This window comes from Lissotriton helveticus, chromosome 9 (assembly GCF_964261635.1).
Source record: "Lissotriton helveticus chromosome 9, aLisHel1.1, whole genome shotgun sequence".
Classification (NCBI taxonomy): domain Eukaryota; kingdom Metazoa; phylum Chordata; class Amphibia; order Caudata; family Salamandridae; genus Lissotriton; species Lissotriton helveticus.
The window spans coordinates 462,991,991-463,006,346 of record NC_136070.1 but is presented as its reverse complement, the minus strand read 5'-3'; positions in this window follow the sequence as shown (position 1 = coordinate 463,006,346).

Here is a 14,356-nt window from a genome sequence, read left to right as displayed (position 1 = left end):
GGTGAGGTGGGAGAACGATCTGCCGCCTAAGGTCGCTCTTCAGAAGCGGGGGACTGTGGCGAGGGCGAGGTCGGCAGAGCGGAGCTGGCGGGTGGGGGTGTAAAAGCTGAATCGTCTGTTGAGGTACGTTGATCCGGTGTTGTGGAGTGCCTTGTGTGCGTGAGTGAGGAGCTTTAAGGTTATCCTCTTGTTGACCACGAGCCAGTGCAGGTCTCAGGTGGGGTGTGATGTGGCTGCGGCGAGGGATGTAGAGGATCAGGTGTGCAGAGGCATACTGGATGCGTTGGAGCCATCTCAGGAGTTTTGCCGAGGCTCCTGCGTAGAGGGCATTTCCATAGTCCAACCTGCTGCTTACGAGGGCCTGGGTGACCGTTCTTCTCGTTTCAGTGGGGGTCCACTTGTAGATCCTGCGGAGCATGCGGAGGGTATTGAAGCAGGAGGAGGAGACGGCGTTGACCTGTTTAGTCATGGAGAGGGTGAAGTCGAGGATGACCCCTAGGTTGCGTGCGTGATCGGTGGGTGTTGGGGTGGTTCCCAGTGTGGTGAGCCACCAGGAGTCGTCCCAGGCTGAAGGGGTGGATCCGAGGATGAGGACCTCTGTCTTGTCCAAGTTCAGCTTCAGTCGGCTGCTCCTCATCCATTCAGCGACGGCCTTCATTCCTTCGTGAAGGTTGGTTTTACCAGTGTGGGGGCCCTTGGTGACGGAGAGGATCAGCTGGGTGTCATCTGAGTAGGAGATGATGTTGAGGTTGTGCCGACGGGCGACGTGGGCGAGCGGTGCCATGTAGATGTTAAACAGAGTTGGGCTGAGGGATGAGCCCTGGGTACGCCGCAGATGATCTCGTTGGCTTCGGAGCGGAAGGGGGGAAGGCGGACGCTCTTTGTTCTGCCAGAGAGGAAGGAGGTGGTTCAGTCCTGGGCCTTCTCTTGGATCCCGGCGTAGTGGAGGCGTGTTCGTAGTGTGTGGTGGCAGACCATGTCAAAGGTGGCTGACAGGTCCAGGAGGATGAGGGCCGCCGTTTCTCCATTGTCCAGCAGGGACTTGATGTCATTGGTGGCGGCGAAGAGGGCAGTCTCAGTGCTGTGGTTGCAGCGGAACCTGGACTGGGAAGGGTCAAGGATGTTGTTCTCCTCGAGGTAGCGTGTCAGTTGTTCGTTGACGGTCTTCTCGATGACCTTTGCCGGGAAGGGGAGCAGGGAGATGGGCCGGAAGTTCTTGAGGTCCTTGGGGTCCGCCTTGGATTTCTTGAGTAAGGCGTTGATCTCTGCGTGCTTCCAGCTCTCCGGGAAGGTTGCTGTCTCGAAGGCGGTGTTGATAACTTTCCAGAGATGGGGTGTGATGGCTGTGCTGGCTTTGTTGAAGATGTGGTGTGGGCATGGGTCTGACGTAGATCCGGTGTGGATGGTGTTCATGATCTTGATGGTGTCGTCGGCATTGATGTGGGTCCAGGAGAGCAGGCGGTTGGTGCGGATGGTGGTAATGGGGACGGAGGTCTCAGTGGTTGTCGGGGTAGTCGTGGCGTTGAAGCTGTCGTGGATGTCAGCGATATTGTGGTGCGAAGAAGGTGGCCAGCGAGTCGCACAGGTCTTGCGAGGGTGGGAAGTCGTTGGTGTTGGAGCTGGGGTTGGAGAGTTCCTTCACAATGTTGAAGAGCTCTTTGCTGTTGTGCGCGTTCTTGTCTAGGCAGCCTTTGAAGGAGGCCCTTTTGGCAGATCTGATGAGTTGATGGTGTCTGCGGGTGGCGTTCTTGTGGGCTGCGTGGCTGTCCAGTGTTCGTTCACTGAGCCAGATCTTCTCCAGCTTTCGGCAGGTTTGCTTGGAGGCCCGGAGGTCTTCAGTGAACCAGCTGGCTTTCTTGTTGGTGTGACTGTTTGAGGGTTTCGTGATCGGAGCGAGGGTGTTGGCGCAGTCATTGATCCACTGTCTGGGGTTGCGGGCGGTGGTGTCGGGGTCGGTGGGGTCGGCAGGTGGGCTCTGGGCGAGGGTGGTTGTTAGCTGGTCTTCGGTGACTTTGCTCCAGCAGCGGCGAGGCATCAGTTGGGTGCGGTGGTGCGTGGTGGGTTTCTTGAAGGTGAAGTGGATGCAGCGATGGCCGGTCCAGTGGAGTTCGGTGGTGTGGTTGAAGGAGACGTGGGGGCTTGCGGAGAAGATGGGGTCAAGCGTGTGACCGGCGGAGTGGGTGGGTGTTGTGACGAGTTGCTTGAGTCCGAGGTTGGCTAGGTTGTTGATCAGGGTGGTGGAGTTGGTGTTGTTGTTGTTCTCAAGGTGGAAGTTCTAGTCTGGGGAGACGAGGGCATGTGTGCTGACGAAGTCGGCGATGGTGTCGCTGAACTGTGGTCGGGGTCCCGGGGGTCTGTAGATGAGGGTTCCTCTGAGGGTGGTGTTGGGGTCAGTGTGGATCTGGAAGAGCAGGTGTTCGGAGGTGCTGAGGGTGTCATCGGTGTTGGTCGAGAAGCTGAGAGGGTTCCTATGGACGATGGCGATTCCTCCTCCTGCTCCATTGGTGCGGTCCCTGTGGGTGATCTTGTAGCCTTCTGGGACGGCTATGGCTATGTCGGGTGCCGAGGCGGGGTTCAGCCAGGTCTCCGTCAGGAAGACGACATCTGGGGAGGTTGAGCCGAGTAGGTCCCAGAGTTCAACGGCGTGATTGAGGGCGGAGCAGGTATTGAGAAGGATGCATCTGAGTTGGTTGGGTTCTTTTCTGGTCGGCAGCATGGTGGGGCGTATGCTTGTGAAGCTGCAGTTCCGGCAGGTGAAAGCTCCGTGGGTGCGCTTCAAGGCGGCCAGGAAGCAGGTGTGTGATCGTCCAGTGTTGAGTACATGGAGGGTTCTGTCATCGTAGCGGTGTCGGGCGTTGTGGCGTTCCCGGGGTCCTGGCGCTGGGCGCGGTCCATGCACGGACAGGCGCAGACGGGCTTGCCTTAGGCGCGCCTTTGGCGTGCCCGCTACGCACCCACTGCATGGCCTCCCTAAGAGGGGATGTGGGAGGGAGGAGCAGCTGGGAGGCGGCAAATGGGATTGCAGGGGGGTGGGCTGCTGGGACGCAGGGGCGGGAAAAACAGACGGGGGCCGCCGGAGAACTGGGCACAGGAAGGAAAAACAAGTTTAGGCAAGAAAACAAGTACAGGCACAGAGGAATAAAAACAAGTCTGGGCAAGAAAGCAAGTACAGGCACAGAGGAATAAAAACAATTCTGGGCAAGAAAACAAGTACACGGACAGAGGAATAAAAACAAGTCTGGGCAAGAAAGGAAGTACAGGCACAGAGGAATAAAAACAAGTCTGGGCAAGAAAGCAGGTTAGGCACAGGAGAAAAATACAAGATTAGGCAAAAACTATGCAGGTAGAGCCGTGCAGCAGCGTGGGGAGTGACCTGCCTGCGAGCAGGGTCAGAGGTCGCTAATGCATGGTGGAGGTACATAAGGTATGGAGGGGGTGTGGGGACAGGCAGGAGTTGTTGCCATAGAAAAGAAGCGAAGAGGGACTGAAGGTGCAGTGGTGTCGGTGGGTAAGGAGATGGTGAATCAGCAGTAAGAGGGGAGGATAGGTATCACTGGGTTGGGCAGACGGGTAGACGCTGAGCAAGAAGAGAAATTGCGAAGTCAACAAGGGTAGTGGCAATAGAGGTGGCCAGACAAGAGGAGGGTGCAGCCGGGAGCACCAGCACCAGCAGGGGACAGAATAAAACCTGGAGAGTCTTGCGTGACTCAGGCACTCTGGTTCCACCACAGGGGATGGTCTGGTGTGCCCAACCTGAAAACGGCCAGGGGACCAAGCTGGAGCAGGGCAGGTCCAGTGCAGCCACCGTAAAGGTTGACATAATGAAAAAGATGCATTTGCTTTGGATGGGGGAGTGGACAATGGAAGAGGTCGAGCTCTAGTGACCTAGGAGTAAATGTGGGTCTGGAGGTAGTGAGTGAAGAGATGCTTTTGGACTATGTGGACTTGGAAGAGAAAGAGTTGGAGGGGTAAGAGATTGGCAAAATGGTGGAGTAAGGCATGGGCGGGGGTTACGTTTGAGTGGAGATAGTGAGAAGAGAGTTTGACGCGCTAGAGGTAGCCCTAATGTTACGGAAGGGAGGACTGGCTACAGTCGACAGTCTGAATAATGCAATTGGAAGGCAAGCCTTGACCTGCCCAATGACATTAAGACATTGAGACGAGCCACAGGATTTGGACAAAAGTGGGGAATAGAAAGGGAGTGGCAGAGGTGATGTCAAGATGAGATCAACAGGAGTTGGGGTGGGCTGTACCATCAACTGAACAAGGGGAGTTTAGAAAGTAAGTTTTACATAAAAGGATTAGGACCATGGTGAGTGTTAAAGAGGACTAGGAATGTAAAAATGAAGAGGGATAGGAAATGTCAAAGAAAGATGGGAATGGGGCTGCAGAGGAGAAAGGAAAGAGTGTGACTCAGGAGGTACAAGGCAAGAAGTTGCGTTATAGCAGCATGCATAAGCCACTAGGTTCATACTTGAAGGCAGCCACAAAAGAAAACATATGGAAATGGGAATGTATTGAAGTTTTTAAGTTCTTCGACTAATAGGTAAGAACGAAAGAGTGGTCTAAGGATGAAGCACTGAGAGCTGTCAAAGAGGTGGCGGTAACAACTGAGAAAGCGACAGCAGCCTTCTTGACTTACGTGAAACAAGTATACTGTGAAATATACCCAGAAAGAAGTGTGGCGCATTTAAAGTATATTGATGTGATAAGGAAAATGCAAATAACTTTTATGGGTATGGTCTGGGTTTGCTATGATGAATAATTCTGGGTAAGGCTGTCTGAGGATGCCGGTTGAAACTGAGGCGCAGTACATACTGACATCTGTTTGTAATGGATGGCACCGACAAGGCCATCACTGACAACTTATGCATGCTGTGGTTGGCCAGTGTTGTATCGCCCCTTTCAAAGATGGCCCACCCACTGCAGGTTGGGTGGACAATTTAAGGGAGGTACCACAGGAAACTGCATTTTGGCCTTGAATAGCGGTTTCTGCAACATGGACTACTGCAAGTTCAAGAAGGAGTTCTCAAATCTAGTACCAAGCACTCTGACTCACCCTGCTTCAGCCAGGGAAAGGGGAAGACAGAAAGCTCAAAGCAATAATTGCAGTAGCAGCCACTTTGAGGAACAGGGAGTATAAGTCCACTGGGAAAGGGCCTGTACCCCAGCAAGTTTTGCATTAGTGGCTACACTATTGTCCTAAACGAGATGATAGAGAGTTGGCCATTGGAAGGGTTCAACAGGGTTTTGCATGGTTCTCCAGTGTCGGTCCTGGATGGCTGGATCCATGCCAGATTTTTAAGATAACTACATTTATCTAAATGTGGATATGCAAAAAATCTGCTTTGGCACTCCAGGACTGACATTTGAGAACCATGGGTTAGGGTATCAGGGTCCTAGGTTTAGCAGTGAGTGGAGTATTTGTGGTCAGTTAAGTAACATATGTCAGTAGTTAAGGCAAAGCTAATAAAATAAGTTAGCAAAGGAGGACGGAAGTCCCCCTTGATGACAACTGGAGATCTTGATAGTTTAACCAATTGGGATAGTGCCTAAAAAGGAGAAAGGAGAGCTCTGCTAGGTACAACATCTGTCATTGCCAGAACGGTAACCTGTGATTGATTTTATAGCAGAGGTGCTGATCCCAGCATACTGTGTTCTGTTGATGATGCTGTGGTACTGGTTAGAGTACCAAGGCCTGGGGTTTTTATGGTTAAGTGTGACAAAATCCACCTTCTGTTTGTTGACAGAGCGTATGGATGACTACAAGTTGCTGGAAATGCAGTTTTAGTACCAGATTTATGTAATAAAGCTTTACCTATGAGGTGTTGTAGTTCATGTTCTGTGTTTGAAATGTACAGCACATTTTAGCAGCACATTTTAGCAGGTGTAATTGCCTTTTGTAACTCGCTTCAAAGGCAGTGACACATTACTTATATGTTGTTGTCATTGTCGGATCACAGTGACAGGTTAGTAGTTGACAGACTTGTACATTTTTCAATTGTTGAAAGCAGAACTGGGGTGCTGCTGGATCTTAAAAAGACAGTGGATCCAGTAATAGCTCTTTTTTTTTTTTGCAACTATTTTTTATTGATAGCATTGCTTCAAAGCACATCATATAGCATTGTCGAACATTTCCTTACATTGTTATATCATACAGTGACCTGCCACATTGTTTACGGCCTATCAAATCACAGTGTATTTGCAACGCCCTTTCAATTTATCTTAACTGCAGGATGACCTCCTGTGAACACATTGAACATAAACATTTGCCACCAACCCACCTCCCCTCCTCCCTCCCGGCAGCTGTCGGCATCTCTGTTTAGGCATTGTGCGGGCATTCAGTTTGGATGATATACCTAAGTTAAGAGGGTGGTGGGAAACGTTCATGGTAGCCCAGATAGGTCCCGGTGTCATGGGAAGGGTGTAGGGACTCATACCCTGTCTCCACAGAGAAGGAGTGGGAATGGGCTGTGACCCAAGGTGCTCGAAACCCGGTCCCAGAGCCTGGGTGGTTCTATGACAGAACACCAGGTGGGGAGCCTAAGCTGTACTGGAAGGCCACCCATTGAGGGGGATCCCCTAGTGTCTTGGGAACTGGGGGACTGCTGTAACAAGCATCCCACCGGTTCTGGTGTCTGGCAGCACTGCTCCAGTTGGGAGGGTGCATAAGTCCAGACAGAAGGGTGAGGGGAGGACGCCATCTCCAGTGGAAGGACCAGTGGGTCAGGGGTTTCCACCTCTGAGGACAGAGCACCCCAGGACTAACCTTGGTGAGGCCACTTCTGGCCTGGGGGGTCTTCATGCTCTGTCAGGTGGACAGGAGGCTGGAGTCCTGCGCCAGGCAGACTCCCGCACAACTCATGAGGAGTGTGTTTCACGGGGGGGGGTTGGTGTACTCCCCCAGAAGTCCTGGGTAACCAGGCACAGGTCCAGCCTCAGGGTACAGACCCTGGGTTGGAGGACCAGGTTCAGTGTGTCTCCCCTGACCTGGAGGGAGAGGTGACTGCTAACAGTGCCCCTACCAGTTTGTCTTCTGGGGTGCCGCTTCAGTTGGGAGGGTACAGAGCCCCAGGGAGGAGGACCGGGTGTGGGAGAGTCCACCCCATTCCCTTGTTCAGCCTCAGGGTACAGACCCTGGGCTGGTGTACCAGTTGCAGGATAGCACCCCTGAACTGGTGGGCGAATTGTGCAGGACACCTGCCACAGGTGCTCTGACAATTCCGGAAGGGGGTGCCACTCCAGGTGGGAGGGTACAGAGCCCCAGGGAGGAGGACCGGGTGTGGGAGAGTCCACCCCATTCCCTTGTTCAGCCTCAGGGTACAGACCCTGGGCTGGTGTACCAGTTGCAGGATAGCACCCCTGAACTGGTGGGCGAATTGTGCAGGACACCTGCCACAGGTGCTCTGACAATTCCGGAAGGGGGTGCCACTCCAGGTGGGAGGGTACAGAGCCCCAGGGAGGAGGACCGGGTGTGGGAGAGTCCACCCCAGTCCCTTGTTCAGCCTCATGGTACAGACCCTGAGGCTGGTGTACCAGTTGCAGGATAGCATCCCTGAACTGGTGGGTGAATTGTGCAGGACACCTGCCACAGGTGCCCTGACAATTCTGGAAGGGGTGCGCTCCAGGTAGGAGGGTACAGAGCCCCACGGAGAAGGACCGGGTGTGGGAAAGCCTACCCCAGTCTCCTGTCCAGCCGGTGGGTACAGACCCCAGGCTGGTGGGTCAGTGCCAGGATGTCATCCCTGACCTGACAAGAGGGAGAGTGGACAAAGGGTGCCAGGCACCTGGGGCTACCGCCCCCCACTCTCTAACGCCACGGAGGTTAAAGAGCCCTGAGAGGCATAAGGCCGGGTCTCCCCACTGACAACTGTCAGTAGCCACTGTGGCTTGGTGTCCTGGAGGACAGAGTTGCCCCTGGGAGGGGGACAGGAGTCACACCCAAGGTGTGCACCCTGCCACACCACTCTTTTGGCTGTTTGGGTAATGTCGGCCTGTTGGGACAAATCTGTGAGTAAAGTAAGTTTAGGCGCTGCATAGATGGGGTTCATAGGTGAGGAGGAGGGTTCCCCTAGGGTCAGCTTAATGGGCCCTCAGAGTATGGATAGAGGGATCCAACTGGGTTCAGGAAGGCATAGAAAGGGAATGAAACTCTGCTGTTGCGGGCCAGGTTCCATGTTCTATCGCCCTAGGCAGGGAAGTCCATCGAGGTATGGATTGGTATACCTTGGCTTTAGGCTGGAATGGGGTTGTTTTGGAGATGCCCTTTTTGCAGGGTTATCCCAAACTTTTTGCTTCTTCCTCCTATTTTTTTCCTGACCTGCTGTTGTTGTTTCTAGGACTCTGGGCACTTTACCACTGCTGATCAGTGTTCCATGATTGGCCTATTTGATTTATGTGTCAGTCCCTAGTAAAGTGCACTGCACATGCCAGGGCCCATAAATCAAATGCTGTTGGTGGGCTGCAGCACTGGACTGTGCCACCCACGCAAACCGCCCGTAAAGTGTAACTCTGGCCTGCCATTGCAGAGCCTGTGTGCAGTCTGGGACTGCCATGTCGGCTCGGCAAGTGCATCCACTTGCTAGTCCGCAGACCTTTCCTTTTCTACATGTTAGTCACTCCTAAGGTAGGCCCAAGCTACCCCTGTGGGCAAGGTGCATTGAATGTGAAAGGTAGGACATGCCCTGGTGTGTGTGGCATGTCCTGATAAGTATATTACAGCCAGTTTTGTTTTTCACTATTGCAAGGCTACCTGTTCCCATAGGCCACAATGGGCAGTTTGATTATAACATCTTATAACCCTAACTGACCCAGGGAACATGGTAGAAATACGAAAACATCTTATAATCCTCACTGACCCAGGAAACATGGTAGAAAAACGAATTTAGTATGCCTGAACTCAGAATGATAAAATACATCTTTTAGTGAAGTTGGTTTTAATATTCTGTGTTTGAAAATATCACTTTTAGAAAGTAGGTATTTTCTTGCCTGCCCCTGCTAAGTTGTGTATTGCGAGTGACATGGGCTTGGGTGGCTCCAGGAGGCTGGGTGAGTCAGCACTAGGCTGAATAGACCTAGCTGCATTGGGGGTGGTGGGAGGAGTAGCACATGGACCTGACAGGGCTGTGCCTGCCTTCCACAATGCTGGCTCCACCTCCTGTGGTGCGTCTGATGACCCTGGCCCACACTGACAAAGGAAGAAGTTGTGCACTGGCAGAATGCTCCCAGAACTGGTTTGGACTAGGTACTGACACTCTCTGCCTTCAGAGAACAAAGGATTTGGTGGTATAAATATTGGGGCCCAAACCCCAGAACTTTAGTACCCTTTTGGATCAAGAAGACTGCCAAGAAGAAGAACTGGAGAAGCTGTAAGGAGGAACTACCACTTTGCTGTGTGCTTTGGTGTGTTGGCCCGCAGTGGCTGCGTATGTCTTGGGCAGTGGACTGAACTCTCTGCAATCTACTTTTGTGAGTTTCTCCAAGGGCTTGAGGTAGAGGTTGTCCCCTGTTCAAGAAGTCTCAGGAACAGTAAAGACTTCAAGCTCTTCTGCCCTCAGCACTGGGGACTGTGTGTTTTGTGCTGCAACAGAAGAAAAGCAACTCGATGACGTCTACAACGCCGCTGCTGACTCCGTATCCTGACGGCAGGCAGAGGGCACCACGACCCTGGTCTCACCGACGCCGCCTGCTGACGCCGCCACCAAGCCGCTGCTCGCACCGCGACCTGTGGGCACCACACTCCGCACCGCCTCTCTTCACGATGACTCCTTGGTATTGACACCGCTGCTTGCACCATGGTTCGAGGGCACTGCTCGTAAAGTTACACGAGGCACCATCCTCATCCCACACCACAGCCTTGGCCTACTGACGCTGGTGCCATCGACTCCAGTTCGTCAGCCGACGACAGCACTTCTGAAACCATGACGCCGCTGTTTGCACTGTGACCTGCCAGCACAGCGACGAGCACCGCATTCAATTCGAACCCTGTCCCTGGTCTCACCGATGACACCATCTGATGCCGCCACCGAGCCGCTGCTTGCACGGTGACCTGAGGGCACCGCACGCCGCACCCGACGCCTGCCGATGCCAGCGCTCCTGACTTCAACAAAGAGGAGTTCGACCTGCAACACGTATGATTTCAAGGGCCCCGACGACTCCTGCATCGACCTCCGGAACCAACACCTGTGGACGCCGTGCTTTTGGAAGCTCAACGAGAGGTCGCTGACGCTCTGCATTTCTAAAAGGTATTGTTTGCGGGTCATCTCGACACAGTAGCTGGCCCGCGACGCTGCGGTCAGCCAGAACTGTTTGGATTTGTTTGCTCACGACGCCGTGATAGCCCCGGTTACGAGCTATCGACATCAAGGAACTGGTTTTCAAGGTTATTTTGATAACTGAAGATTTTTAAGTACTGTATTGTGGATTTTTATCGTTTTGGTCTTGTCTTAAGTATATAAAAATATTGGATATTTTTCTAATCCGGTGTGGTGTGCTTTTGTAGTGCTTACACTGTATTACTGTTGGTTATGTGCAAATGCTTTACACACTGCCTCTGAGATAAGCCTGACTGCTCTTGCCAAGCTACCAAGGGGGTGAGCTGGGGTTATTTTAGGAGTGTTACTCCTTTACCCTGACTAAGAGGAAGGGACCCTATTTGGACAAAGCTGCAAAACCTTGCCAACTAAAGACCCCCATTTCTAACAGTACATGATAGCAATATTATGTTGTTAAAATCAAAACGTAATTGGAGTGCAATACAAAGCTCCTGTGGTGCAATGTGTCACACATCCCATAAAATAAGGTGAGTGACTATGAATTACAAAATTATGATAAAAACACAGCAATTGACAGACACACACAAAAACAAAGAAGTGGACCAAAAATAAGGGGATGGATATGGTCTTACACTCCGTATAGGAATATTGTGCACCATAGGTCAGAGCAGAGGACCAAGACAGTGCTGCGGCAAAAGTTTCTGAAGAGGTAAATTAAAGAAAATAGTCAAAAGGTAGGCGGGCATTCCTGTGGAATCAGAACCAGCCGCTCTGGGATTATGGTACTTCCATGGATCGTCACAATGTGTATCCTTCTCCTTATTCGGTGAAGAACAAGGTCCGGACCTATCACAGTTAAGTACACCAAGACATGCTCAACTGAGAGCAACTGCGTCAATTCTTGATGTGCCTGTCAGCACATAGTGGCGGTCACGTGAGTCCGAGTGAGGCAACCCAGGGTGTTGCCGGATGTTGAGGTGGCCACACTGGAATGGGTTAAAGTGAATTGCCCAGCCACAGAGATGGCCCTTCCACCCTTTAATTTAGTGTAATCGAGTCGAAGGGAAGGTTTTCGTACAAATTATGTTTAAGCATGGGGCTGTTGGCAAAGCAGTTGGACCATAAGATAGTATCTCACAAGATATTGAGTGCAAAGATAAGAATGAAAACCCTAGTTTGGTGGCCATTGTGAAAGGGGAAACGTGTACTGCTCTCTATATGTGTAATCAGGCATATACAGATTGAATAGAAATTAGATTCACACAGGAACCTCTGCAGATGGCTCCCAGATCTGTGTCTCCTTGCGTGCTACATGGCCAGTGTTAAAACCGTAGAGCCGGCATAAAGTTCACCCGGTAATATCGAGGCGGTGACATTGTGGGTATGTGGTGAAGTCTTAAAAGACATATTTGTACACAGGGGTGAAAAGGAGAGAGGAGAATTATGGTGAGGCATAAGGCACCAGATGGAAGGGTGCTGATAAACACAATCATCTCTTTGAGATATACTCTGGTTAGTCAAGGTTTTTATAATGTCTGGAGACTGCTTCCAGGATGTAAGAGGCTAAATAGGTGGCTGTATTCTGGGGAAACAGTAGTGTACTACCTAGAAGGGCTGCTTATTGTCTGGAGCATTCAGTCCTGGTATCTCATCATTCAGGCCATTGATATGGTTTTCTAGACAGAAAATCCAACGTTGTTCTCAGTTGACTAATGATTCAGTGTTCCAACTGTCATTGGCCTCAAGGATTGTCCACTTGATGTTATCATCTGTGTGATTAATTTCAAGAAAATGGGTCGACATTTATATGGTTGCTCTTTTACAGTGGATGTTGCTGTGATGTTGTCACCCTGGTTTTTATTATATGTGTGGTCATCCAGCAATAGCGTGGTGAGCTGGGGCAGGTAATAAGATAAGTACAGTTCTTAGTGTTGCTAATTGTATTTTTCCTTTGTTTCCAGGGGCGGCTTTCTCCGAGATCATTCTGTTTGGTAGCCTGTGCGAAGGCACATGCTATACAGTCTCCACAAGGGTAGTTACCTGTTCCTCTCCCTCTTGTATGATTGAATGATTATCCTCAATGGGTAATGGTATGCAGCCAGGTTGGTACTTAGCTCCTTAGCCTGCGATTCGTATTTCTTCAGGGTGTTACAGTTTTGACGTATGCAGAGTAATTGGCCTACATGAAGATTGTCTTGCAGGGCTTTTGGGAGGTGGCTCTCATACATTAGGAGACTGTTCCTATCCATATGTTGCTTTTAGTACATGGTAGAAAGTTTTCCAGCTACTCTAGAGATCGATAGGTCGAAGAACGGTACTGAGTCAGCTGCCACGGTTCTGGTGAATTTCGAAAACGGGTTGAGAGTCTTAATCCAAGTGCAGAAATCCGAACATGTGTTTCTGTCACCATGCTACAGAACAAAGATATTATCAATGAACCTCCGCCAGGTGATGATATTGGTCTTGTAAGGATTTGCACCTGAGAGAATATGTTGGTTCTTAAATGCTGCCATATAGAGACAGGCTAGGATCGGCGCAATGGTGCTGCCCATTGAAGTTCCTTGCATTTGATGGTACAGTTGATACTTATATTTGAGGACATTCTCCTTTAGGACAATGGATGCGCATTCCACAATGAAACTGATAGGGGTAGAAGATTCCCAGGTAGTCTCTGCCATCAAGGTGGTTTCCAATACTTTGATGGTTGCATCTTGTGGTATATTGGTATACAGTGCTTTGATATCGAGTGTGACTAGTAGATCAATTTTGTCCTGTTGGGTGAGGTTCCGTAATAGATTAAGTACATCTGTGGTGTCATTTAGATATGTGGGCGTCTTCATCACCACCGGTCTGAGGAGGTGATCATGGAATTTGTTTAAGGGCTCAAGGAGGGAATTGATGCTGGATATAGTCGATCTCCCAGGTGGTGGCTGGGTCCCTTTTTTCATTTTGGGCAGAGTGTAGAAGTATGGAGTTACAGATTTGGAGTTGAGCAGGAAATCAGCCTCATACTTGGATATCCAGCCTTCTGCCTCTGCTACACTGACAAGATCTTTACTATTGGTTGTCAACCTTGTTGTTGGGTCTGTGCCTATGGGACAGTAGTACTGCTTGTTGAAAACTTGTCGCAGGCATTCTTGGTCATAAAGCATGATGTCTCGAAGTACAATAGCGCCACCCTTATTAATTGGTTTTATTAAAACAGACGGGTCTTCCGTGATATTGTGTATGATGTTGTTTTCCCCAATTGGTTTTGGATAGGCACACGGGGGTAATCTGGCCTACATCTTGGAGTACTGCTTTGTAAAGTAGAGATCTCACTGGGCATCAATGCTGTAGTGGGTGTAAACCTGGATGGATTGTGTAGGCCAGAATCGTCTAGGTCCTCCAAGGGTTTATCTTGAAAGAAAGCCCGTAGGCGAATTTTGTGAAAAAATTGTTGTAGTTCAGTATTTAGTCAGAAAAGATCTTCTTTTGGGGTGGGGACTAAACCTAGGCCGTTTTTCTAGAACTGTTGTCTCTTCTCCAGTAAGAACGTGGGAAGATAAATTGACAACTAGTTTTTGTCATCATCAAGTTGCTTCGGAGGTGCATCTGAGGTTCCGATTCCAGCCACTGTACTCTTATTGTTTCTTCTTCTTCCTCTTCCTCTTCCTCTACCCCGCCTTCTGTTGAAAAAAGGGGTTGAGGAAATTGTTGTTGGAATATGGAAATGTGTGGTTGCAGCGGCATCTGGTACATTGACTGCCACATAGGTGGCTGCCCTGGGTAAGCGCCCCTGTAATGATTTCCAGGGAAGGAGGTCTCAGGGTAGTCAAAGAGAAAGAGGGGTTGTTACCTCGTCGATTGTTACAACTGCCCTAGCTGTTGTTACTCGATGTGTTGCTAAATGAGCTGGGCTTCCTATGAGAGGTATAGGAACCTTCACTAGATGACGTTTCTCCCATCTGTGCCTGGAAATCTTTTTTAGTGTAGGGATATATCCTTTCCCGGTCTAACCTTTTGACATCCTTCTGTAATGTGGTAATTTTTGTTAGGTAAGGTAGTCCTTAAGTTTGTTAATTTCTTTGTTGATCTCTGCC